Below are 11,427 nucleotides of genomic sequence, written 5' to 3'. Positions count from 1 at the left end.
GGCTGGCTCATTACAGAAGCAGCTTTTCCTCTCCTGGAATTGACACCTCCTCATCTATTATTGGGAGTGGACTACATCCACCGATTGAATTGGCCCTGTCAACACTGGTTCTCCACTTGCGAAGTAACTCCCTGCTCTCCATGTGTCAGTATATAATGCCTGCATCTGTAACTTTCACTCTATGCATCTGAAGAAGTGAGGTTTTTACCCACAAAAGCTTATGCCCAAATAAAACTGTTAGTCTTTAAGGTGCCACCAGACTCCTTGTTGTTTTTGTAGATACAGACTAATACGGCTACCCCCTGGTACTTAACAAATATCATAAGACTCCCAATAAAATTATGAGAGTTGGCAACAATGTGATTTACAGACAATATAGATAGGAATGTCTTCATTTACCACTAAAATGAAACCACCTCTGTTGCAGAACATAACAGCAGTTTAACAATGCACAGAAGCACTATGCAAAAGTTTCAATCAGGAAGTGGAGAATTCTTTATCAATTTGAAACTACATAGAGAATTTTTAAATTACCCAAACTGGAAATTAGTCAGCACATCACAATTAACATGTCTGCTGTTGAAAAAAAAGTGTGGTAGGATCTCTAATTACCACAGGTGGGTAGGTCTTTAGTTTTATGCTGCATTGAAAAGACTCATACAGTTACACTACAAAGAAAATTAAGAACCTAATAAAAGTGCTATATGTAAAAGGAGACAAGAAATGTTTTAGTGGCTAGAGTAAATCTGTACTGTGTATGTCCGCTTGTGTCTTTCTTTGCTGGTGCTCTTGAAATAGGTTTAAACTTTAATTGGCCTCTCTTCTCACTCTGGGTTTGATAAATCCTTTCAGAACAAGCTTTTTTAATGCCGCCCAGAGAGAAACCAGCAACATTGATTTTTTGTAGATTCTCAGCAACAGTGGATTTAATTTTAAAACAAGCCTGGGGAATAGGGTGACCAGACAGCAAGTGTGAAAAATCAGGACAGGGGGTGGGGGGTAATAGGAGCCTATATATGAAAAAGACCCAAAAATCAGGACTGTCCCTATAAAATCGGGACATCTGGTCACCCTACTTGGGAATCATTAAGTTGTTTCCTACCTGATGATAACAGTTTCAATGTATTATCATTTAAATTGTGTTAGCACTCAACCATTGTATGCACACAAATCAAGCCGCACTCCCTACCCTAAGAGTTTAACATCTATCAAAATTAAATGACCAGCATTTGTCTTCAGAACTTAAGGAAGTGAAGGCTGACCTTAGGAACAGTTGTAAGCAAACTGTCAGGGGGATTTACCATCCCTGAAACTATTGGAACTCAAATTATTGTCTCTTCCTAATACAAATTTGAATCCTAATTTAAATGTTAACAAAGACAGTATTAAATCTGAATGCTGGAACATTTGCCAAATTTAGAAGGAAGGAGTAAAAAGGCTGAACATACAGAACTTGGCTGAGCATCAATTTAGCAGAGGGAAGGGAGATAAGCCTACAATATCTGGAGTCTGTAAACACCAGAAAGGAAGACGAATGAATGGTAGAAGGGAGGGTAGCTAAAAGTAATGGGATGAAAGCCAATTTTATGTTGAATTTCATTAATAACTTCCCGAAAGTGAAATCTATTAGTCTTGTCTATCTCAGGTGTTGATGATAAGGCTAGATTCTGATCCAAGTTACATCAGGATGAAGCCCAGACTTTAGCAGAATTGCACACCAGAGTACACAAGATCGTATCACAGTTCTCTGATCTCGTGTGTTGTTCCTGGAGAATTTTCAATTAGCAAACGCATCTGGATCTTTGGGAACAGGTTACCATTGTATGCTTGCTTTAGTGGTGCATGCTGTCTTGTTTGTTCATGGCCTTCTTGAGACTTGAAAAAATAACATTTCATAACGCCCACAAAATGCCTTTATCTTAAACATACGGGCCCTGAGTCGAGACTCTGGTACACCAGTTTTTGGCCACTGAACTTGAGGGCCTTCAATGGCGTAACAGAGTCGAGAATTAGGCCCCCATACTACAGCTAAATGAGGTTTTGTTTTTTTCCTAAAATATCTTGATTTAAATGTGGGATAACAGTACCAGAGAACAGAGTATGTGAACTTAAGCCTGCAGCAACTTGGGTATTGATTAGTCTCAGGTACTGATTACTTTAATAGTGGTTAGAGGGTTATGCTACGTAGTGTTATTTACACATAAAAGAGCGGCTTATGCTCCCTATGTACCTCCACAGCACCGTCATATAATACACCCTGGATTTACTTATGCTGTGGGCCCCTTTATTGATCAATTCTGTGGACAGATTTAAATGGCGAATCAATGAGCCGGCTCGGGTAGGTCTGAGCTGTATAATTTCCCCCTCCCCTTCAGTGAACACAATTAGGCTTTAGGAATGATTGAAGGCAGTGTTTTTATGTAGTCAGGGAGGTGTCCTGGCAGAGGGTTTCCTGTGTTCCTTTTGCATTTCAGTGTCAGATGCTTTCCAGTTGCTGTCTGAGGGCTCCAGGCACTAGGCTTTGCTTGGTGTTCAAAACTCTTAACATGCACATTACCTAACCTGTCCTCAAACAGCCGATTGTTACCATAAGGTCTGCAGATAAAAAGGAGAGACAGTGAAAAGCTTTGACTTTAAGCAGTGAACTTTCTGGATAATTTGAGACTAAATGTTGCAGAAATGAACACAGTTTCTCCTCAGATCTGAGGGTCTTGTTGTGAGGTTCCTGATGGAAGGGCGCAGTATATGTTCCTAGGGAGAATAGACCTGTCTGTCACCAGCCTGTCTTCATTACAGGGCTGCTCAGAACTGGTTGCTAATAAATACAGTAGAGTCCATTTCATCCTTAGGGGCCAATCACTGTCCCCCTCCCATCCCCATGCAAAGCCCGTGGTGGATCTCAGAGATGTGAGGAAGAGTTAATGGCAGTCCTTAAGCCCAAATGGTTGAGGCCTGGGTTTCAGAGGCCTGATCCAAAGCCCAATGAAGTCAGTGGGAGTCTTTCTGTTGACTTCAGTGGGCACTGGATCAGGCCCTTTTGTGCTGAAGGTCCCAGGCTCTAGCCCCATCGCTGACCTGTGTGTTCATGGGGATGTTGTTACAGGCTGCAGCCAGCTTAAAAATAACTGATTGCCTCATGGCAGGGTGGCAAGTGCCATAGTGACCGTCATGCTTCAGCTCTTCAGGTCATGTGTGTGAGCTCATAGGAGGGCTAGTCAATGTTTGACCTGGGCTTCTCTTTAGCTTCAGATAATGTCAGACCTGGCTGCCTAGTGGGAGGTGGGGTGACTCGTTTAGACAAAGCTTCTATGACCAGTGGTTGTCTCCTTCCTCATGAGACAGTGGCAGAACATTGGCACAAACTGTTCCTCAGCCCACGAGAGTGTTCTGCAGAGAAGCTTGGGAGGACCTTGAAACCACAACTATCTCCTTCCATGTCCAATGACTGCTGAAATGGGGCCTTGTGGCTGCAAAACATTGCATGGAGGCTGGAAGATAGTCTAAACAGGAGTGGCTCCTTAGGGCAGTCTGCACTGGCCTTCTTTTCAATCAGATATCTGCTGCTATAAATCAATGGTGAGAAGTGTGTCATTTCCCAGACCCGAGGAAGAGCTCTGTGTAGGAAGGCTTGTCTCTCTCACCGCCAGAAGTTGGGGCCAATAAAATGTATTACCTCACCCAGCTCCCCTCTTGAATTTCCACCAACTCACTTTCAGAAGAAAGCCACAGGAGGGCCCAAACTTTTAAAAACAACCATCACCTCTTCCTTTCTGCAGGGAGACTGTAGAGCCAAGACACCTGGCTTTTTAAAGAGGGGACTATCACATCCCCGAGGCAGATGTTTTAAGCAGATAATCTCACTCTGAATGTTATGAATGCAGTGCTTCCGCTCCATCCCTGGAAGGAGACAGGGGTAGCTGTGCACACAGCCGACTATCAGTGCATATGAGCATAGTGACAGTGGCTTTCTTGTCAGCTTTCAAGGTCATCCACCTACTCAGCAGGCTTTGGGCTTGTCTTCTCAGTTTGGCTTAATGGGGAGAGAGAGGATACGAAACAAGTGCTAGTAAATCCAAGTGCTTCCCCCTTCACTGTGGCTAAGTTATTCACAGGCATCCACATTTTGTCTTAAACTTATTTATTTAAGGCCAGGATTGGGACCCTCTTATTCCCACTGGTGAGCAGTTACTCATGTGAGTAACCCCATTCAAGTCAATGGCATTCACAATCCAGTCATGTGGAGTCCCACCTTACTTCACAAGTGCAAAGGCTGGTAGATCCTGGGCAGACACGAGGAGTAAGGGACGTTGTTACGGGTGATTCCCTGGTGTGATTAGGTTGCAGGGTTATTGATAACCCCTCCCCGCTGCCTTTCAGCACCAGACCAATTGATCAAACAATAAATAATTAAGCCATAATGGCCCTAATGTTCTTGTGGTCCCTGGGGTTTCCGCAGGATCCTGTACAGAAGTCAGAGGATCCCCATCTATCCTTAGGGCATGATTTTAAAAAGTACTGAGCTCCCACAGCTCTCACTGAAAATAGTGGGTTCTGTATGTGTTCAGTGATTCTGAAAATTAGGTCCCCATTATCTCATTCTGGACCTTCGGTTGCAGCAATTATCTTTCCAACTATAAAGGACCAGATTCCTCATAGAAATGTCATGGAAAACCTTGCACGCCAAGTACGTTCACAAGAGAAGCGCCAAAACAAGGATAGGTCTTGAGAAATTTGATCGCCCTTTCTAGTGTACTCAGAGAAGTCCACAGCCAGCAAGCCAGCATCTTTAGCCAGGTTCACTGAATATTAACCTACCCCTGAATAAGTAGTGTACAATGTAGTAGGTGAACAATTCATTGCAACTTTGCCTAAATACAAAGGTTTTTTTAAAATGTAAGAAAGCGCAGCAGCATTCTTTAATAATTGTCCCAGACACTGTTGTTTACAATAGCAATACTGCTGTGTTTTGGCTGATTACTGCAAAATACTGCAGTATTTTGAGTGTCGCAAGGCAATCCCTCACCATGTTCCTCTGGGGCATTCAGTGAGCCAATAAATCTTTTCCATCCCTAGTTTCTGCATAGGTAAATGGCTATGAAGAATGTAAAATAGCCAGGAAGGAGAGAATTTCTAGCATTAAACAAGGACATAACGATGGGGGGGTGGGCCCATAATTAAGAAGGGGAATGTTTAGGTTGAATATCCCAAAAAGTCTACTGACTATTGGATCCATTAGGCTGTGGAACAGATTCTTAAGGGGAGCAGTGGCCACTCCAGTACTTGGCATATTGAGATTGTAGACCTACTTCATGTAGTCTACTAGGGGCAGCTAAAACATTGTGTTCCCCACAGGTTGGGGGTCACATGCACACACCAGTCTCATGCAAGGAACAAGTAGAAAAAAATGCCCATGAAGTTCAGTTTGAATTTTTGAATGAATTCCCCATATTTGTTCACTTCCCCATGACTATTCTGGTTAACAAGTTTGCTGGCAGAAACTGCACATTTTACGTGGCTGTTGGAGAATATTCCTGGAAGGTGAATGTTTGAATTTGTTATTGTGGCAGTGCCCAGAAATGAAAGCTGGCTAAAGCACTGGCCTGGGACTCAGGAGATCTGGTTTCAATGCCCGGCTCTGCTACAGACTTCCTGTGTGACCTTGGGCAAGTCAATTAATCTCCTTGTGCCTCCATTCCTAATCTGTAAAATGGAGATAATAATACTCCCCATCATTTGTCCTGTCTATTTAGATGGCAAGTTCTTCAGGGCAGGGACTGTCTCTCACTTGTGTATGGACAGTGCCTCGCGCTGTGAGGCTCTGATCTTGACTGGGACCTCAAGATATCACGGTAACATAAATAAACTTGATTTTAAGGGCTCGAGTACACTGCCCTGCAGTTTGGACTACGGGGTCTGAATAGCAGCACGCATCAACGTGCTCCGCCGTAACTCTCCCTTGTGGATGCTGCAGGTGCGAACTAAAAGGTTCCTAGTTCGTATTTATGAAATCCTCTTAAAACAGCATCCACGCGGGGAAGTTACAGCACAGCACGTTGGGGCACACTGCTGTTCACATCCCGATAGTCCAAACTGCGGGGCAGTGTAGACAAGCCCTAAGAGTCACATTCATCCAAGCAGGCATCGGAAAAATAACATGTGACCTATATGCCCCATCCAAATAGCTTCCGTTTCAAATGCAACAAGCTACGAACCGAGATTTATGTGGCCAACACTTTCCAATCGCTAATACGTTTAAGAAAATAATTATCTGATTGCAAACGGAAAGAGAGGCTATATCTATTGAATACAGTATTTGGAAAGAGTTCTTTGCTCTGGCTTGGGCTACATGAGGCATTTACTTCACTATAGTTACGTCTCTCGGGGGGTGTGAAAAATCCACTCCACTGAGAGATGTAGCTACTGACCTAACCCCTGGTGTAAACAGCAATAGGCTGACAGAAGAATTCTTCCATCAACCTAGCTACCACCTCCCGGGTAGGTGGATTACCTTTGTCAGTGTGAGAATCCCTCCCTTCTGCATAGGTGGTGTCTACACTCAATGCTACAGAAGCACAGCTGTGCCGCTGTAGCGTTTTAAGTGTAGACATACCTGCAGCGCTGTGAGAGCTACTGCCAGTCCTGACACTCCCAAGTAGAAGCACACACTGCACTTTTTGCCTTGCTAATTGGGCAGGTTAACCCTCCTGTTTCCCAACAGAGGACTTTGTTTTTAATTGACACTGCAAAATGTTGTTTGATGCAATTAAGTTAATGTATTTCCAGACATTTAGAAGACTGCAGGACTGGCAGAACTGGTTTGGAAGATCATTCAGAACGGCGCGGACTATGGATGCTTTCCATGAGTCACATTTAAATGTTAGCCAAATGGCCTGTGACTCATGAATTAAGCTAACAAAGGCCAGAAAATAAACCCATTGAGTGATTTGTTTATTAACTTACTACGTAGCTTATGCTGAGGTGATGTGATTAATACCGGGGCCTTTTTTTCCTACTTCAAAGCTTAATTGCAATATATATCTACATAACCGAAAGTAGAAAAATGAAATGAAAGCAAAGACTCTCAATTCTATCAATAGCAGCTTTTTTTTTAAAATGTCGTACTACTTTTCATGCCAGAGGATCCAAAAATCATTTACAAATTTCCGTGTAACTCTTCATATGGACACACTTCCTGTGGAATACAAGTGTCCATGCGAAGAGTTATACTGGGATAGCGAGAGCAGGATATAATAGCATTGCTTAATGCACTACTGGAAGGCAATCGGATACTACAGTGATGAGCGTGGTATAAAAACCTATGTAGAATAGAATAGAATAGAAGAGCAGTATAATTATTCCAGTAAATTTCCCCATGTAGACAAGCCTTTAGTCTCTATGTGCTTCCGTTGCCCATCTCTAAAATGGGGAGAATAGCACTGCCCTACCTCAGGGGTGTGGTGAGGATAAATACAATAAAGATTGCGAGACATTCAGATACAATGGTCATGGCAGCCAGATAAGCACCTAGCAAACAGTCCTGAACAGCCCTTGACATCAGTTGAGCACAAGAAGTTCAGTTGTGACAAATTTTCCCCCCAACACCATGGAGGAACTTCAGGGGGATAAGGAGGCTCCTTGCTCCCTTCCTTGCAGTACCCAGCCCCAATCTGGCCCTCAGTATTTCAGGTGTTCCAGCTCCTTGCTTGAATGCTCTTGTACATAAAGTGACAATGAGCCACGTGCAAACACCAGATGCACGAGAGACATCGCCCATGTAAAATATCGCAGACAGTTCTGGTTAAGTGATCCCAAACACTCTGTTCACAAACTGATGGCAAACTATTAGGGAGTTTCCATTCCAGGAAGCTAGGGGGTGATGGCTGTTTGGGGAGGATATGATTACAACTATAACACATTGGTGGGTAAAAGCTGAAATAACTTATTTCACGAGGTCTTTTTGGTTTTAAAGGATAAAATTCATCTGTAGTTCATAAGAATGGGATTCTCTGGTATAACTTCCTGCAGATCTCACGGTTTATGTTAGAAAAATATTCTTATTAATAAGCTTAATATGTTTAAAAAATAATAGAGCATCTTTCATCCAATGAGCTCCCAGGACTTTACAGTCACCCAATAGATTTTAAGACCAGAAAGGACTAATTGGATCATATAGTCCCATCTCCTGCATGGCACAGGCCAGAGAATTTCATCCAGTAGTACCTAAATGAGCCCAATAACTCATGGTTAAATTAGAGCTTATCTTTTAGAAAGACATCTAGTCTTGATTTAAACACGCCAAATAATGGAGACATCTCTTAAATTAAAATGAATCATTACGACAGCCTTGTGAGGTAGGCATTATTGTCCCCATTTTGCTGGTAGGTAAATGGAGACGCAGGGGTTAGAGACACCAGGTGGGTGGACCAACTTCTGCTGGGGTGAGAGAAAAGCTTTCAAGCTCATACAGAGCGCTTCTTCAGGCCTGGGTCAGGTCATTTGCCTAAGATCACACAGTGAGTCAAAGAAAGAGCTAGGAATAGAAGCCGGGAGTCCTGCTTCCCATTCCTCAGATTTAACTGATGGACTTGCTCCTTCATTTAAAGAAAAGGGGGTGGAAAGGACAAGGGGAAGGGGTGTCCTAGCGTGCTGTGAAAAACCCCATGGAGCTAGAGAGCCAGGAAAACTCTGCAAGGTTTAGCCGCTGGAGTTCTGTTCGATGGAATAGCTGGGCCCAAAGTGTTAAAGGTCACTGTCCAACATTCCACAGTTTAAACAAGGTTTGGGGTTTGGTAAACAGACCTCAGCTTACTTAGTACCACAGGAAACGCACCATTAAACATTCTTTTAATCTTTTATTAAAGATACAGAAAAGTGGCGGGGGTAGGGGAGGTTAAAGCATTTGAAATGTAAAATATAAAGCAATGATTTTATTTTACCAACATCCCTTGTTCCCTTTAGCTGGAGAGAGCTTTTAGAAAGAAACCTTCCCCACAGCCCCATTCTCTTATTAAAGATGGTAATAACCATCCTTTTGGGGAAAAGAGAAGTTAGCTGAGATGGGCTGGAGCTGCTGCTGTTATCGTCCAATCCTGTTGCCTAGAAGACAGAACAAGACAAACGCTCACAAAAGGGGAGAGAAAAGAACAGCAAAGATAGACCATGCAGCCCTCGCTTCTGTTTTTTGGTGCTGACTTTCACTTGCAACTTGACTGCTGGGAAAAAACAGGCACAGCACAACATCTTATCAGCCACTCCGAGATTTGCCACACCTGTGACACTTGTACCAGCATCGGTTGTTTAGGGCATTGCTTTTAGCTGGCATTCTGGTCACAGGCTCACAGCAGTGTTGCAAAAGATGCAGTCTTGGCCAGCTAAGCCAGACATCTACTAGACAGAAGGAAAAAGGAGAGGGATAGGAAAGAGAAAAAATAAGGTGGGAAGGAAAAGGACACATGAAGAGGGAGGGGTGACAAAGTCTCACATCCCAGGTGATGGTTTGGTAGTTGGGATTTAGCCGAAGCCAGTGGAAGTGACAAAGTCATGGATGCCTCTCTTGGCAAGACATTTTTCAGATCAGGACAACAGAGGCCCAATGATGTGAGGGTGGATCCCGGGGTCTCAAAAGACAAGGGGGGGGGGGCAGCTATGATCATAAAGCTTGCTCCTTTCCCTTCTTTTAGTCAGCCAGCAACATAGCCTCCTCAGTCACCAATAGTGCTCCCCAAGTTTCTTTTTTTAAGGACCCCAAAAGGAAGTAGCAGAATAGCCCATCCTCTTATTAGTTTGTCCAGTTAGGCTTAATTTCTGACACATCAATTTTGGGTCATAGATTTCCGGTCTCATGGTTTCTCTTGTTTATGAGACATGATTTTACACAGTCCTTGGGTTATATCAGTAGGCCTTTTTGTTTGGACTAATTTAATCTTTTTGTCTTCCTTTTGCACGTTTCCCTATTAACATACGAATGGCCATACTACGTCAGACCAGTGGTCCATCTGGCCCAGTATCCTGTCTTCCAACAGTGGCCAGTGCCAGACACTTCAGAGGGAATGAGCAGAACAGGGCAATTATTAAGTGATCCATCCCATGTCCAGTCTGCAAACTTGTATTCCCTTTCCCGCAGTGGAGCTCACAATTAGGGTAAATTCATAGGCCCAATTATTACAACAGTTTCCAAGTGATCTTCTCCTCAGGAAGGATGGGGTCTTAGGACTAGTCTACACTGCAATGTTAAAGCGCTTTAACGTGGCTTAAGTAGTTGTGACAGAGCGCTGGGAAAGAGCTCTAAAAAACCGACCTCCACGAGCGGCGTAGCTCCCAGTGATGATGCGCTAACTTGCTGCACACAGAGGGGTGTTTTTCACAGCCCTGAGTGAGAAAGTTGCAGCGCTGTAAACTGCCAGTATAGCCAAGCCCTTATAGGAGATATGCAGCAATCTCACTGACATTGGAACATCCCTGTGGAGAGCTTATCCTTCTGTACTACTCTTTTGGTCCCTCTCACTCCTGAGCTCTGCTCCCACTGGCCCGCCGCCCCCCCCCCCCACATACACACACGCATGCACACGCCCCTCCCCGGTCTCTAGACATGAAGTGCCTAGCAGCATTCGTGTGTGCTGGTATTTGCCACTTTGCAAGGGTGCTACAGGGCTGGAGAGTTCAGGTGCCCTGCTGTGCAATCCCTGTTTGCTTTTTCTCCACAACAGAGAGATGTAAGTGGAAAGTGCAGGAAACCAGGAATCAGGTTGGGAAAGTGTGTGAGGAATGCTGGGCCTAGTCTGAATATTAGGCCAGATCCACAGCTAAATGGATGTAGCTACATCAGTTTACACCAGAAGAGGATCTGTAGATATCACTGTAACATAAATAGCACCGCTATTGTGCTTAGTATCACATCTGACTTTAAATTGATTATGTCACAGTGATTACATGTATATTTCATGCGTCATATTTCAAGCACAGATTTGATAATGCCATGATGGAAAAATCTACCCATGCTGGTTAACATATATTGCTACATACTGGACAGAAATTTTATTCCTATGAAACTTACATGGAGTATGTCATTATACATGAGTAGGACAAATGTCCATTCAAAACACATGCTCATTTTTTCTCAGTCTCTCATGCACATATCTCTTATCCATATAATTATATATGAATAAGAGAGAGGATGGTTATATCTTTGCACATTTAACATATTTACTTTTTATTTAATTAATTCAGTCTTTACAGAGAATTACTCCATGTATATTTCATAGGAATAGAATATCTGTACATTATATAACTCAATGTAGTGTACCCAGTTCAGGCATATTTTTCCTTCCTGGCTCTAAATAAACCCAGACATAGGAAATATATTTATAATTGACATGACACAATCAAAATGCAAATAATAAAATAATAAAGACAGATGTTACTAAAAAG

The sequence above is a fragment of the Terrapene carolina genome, unplaced genomic scaffold, assembly GCF_002925995.2.
Source record: "Terrapene carolina triunguis isolate 2854851 unplaced genomic scaffold, T_m_triunguis-2.0 Scaffold234, whole genome shotgun sequence".
In the NCBI taxonomy this organism is placed as follows: Eukaryota; Metazoa; Chordata; order Testudines; family Emydidae; genus Terrapene; species Terrapene triunguis.
Note: the sequence above shows the minus strand (reverse complement) of the source record.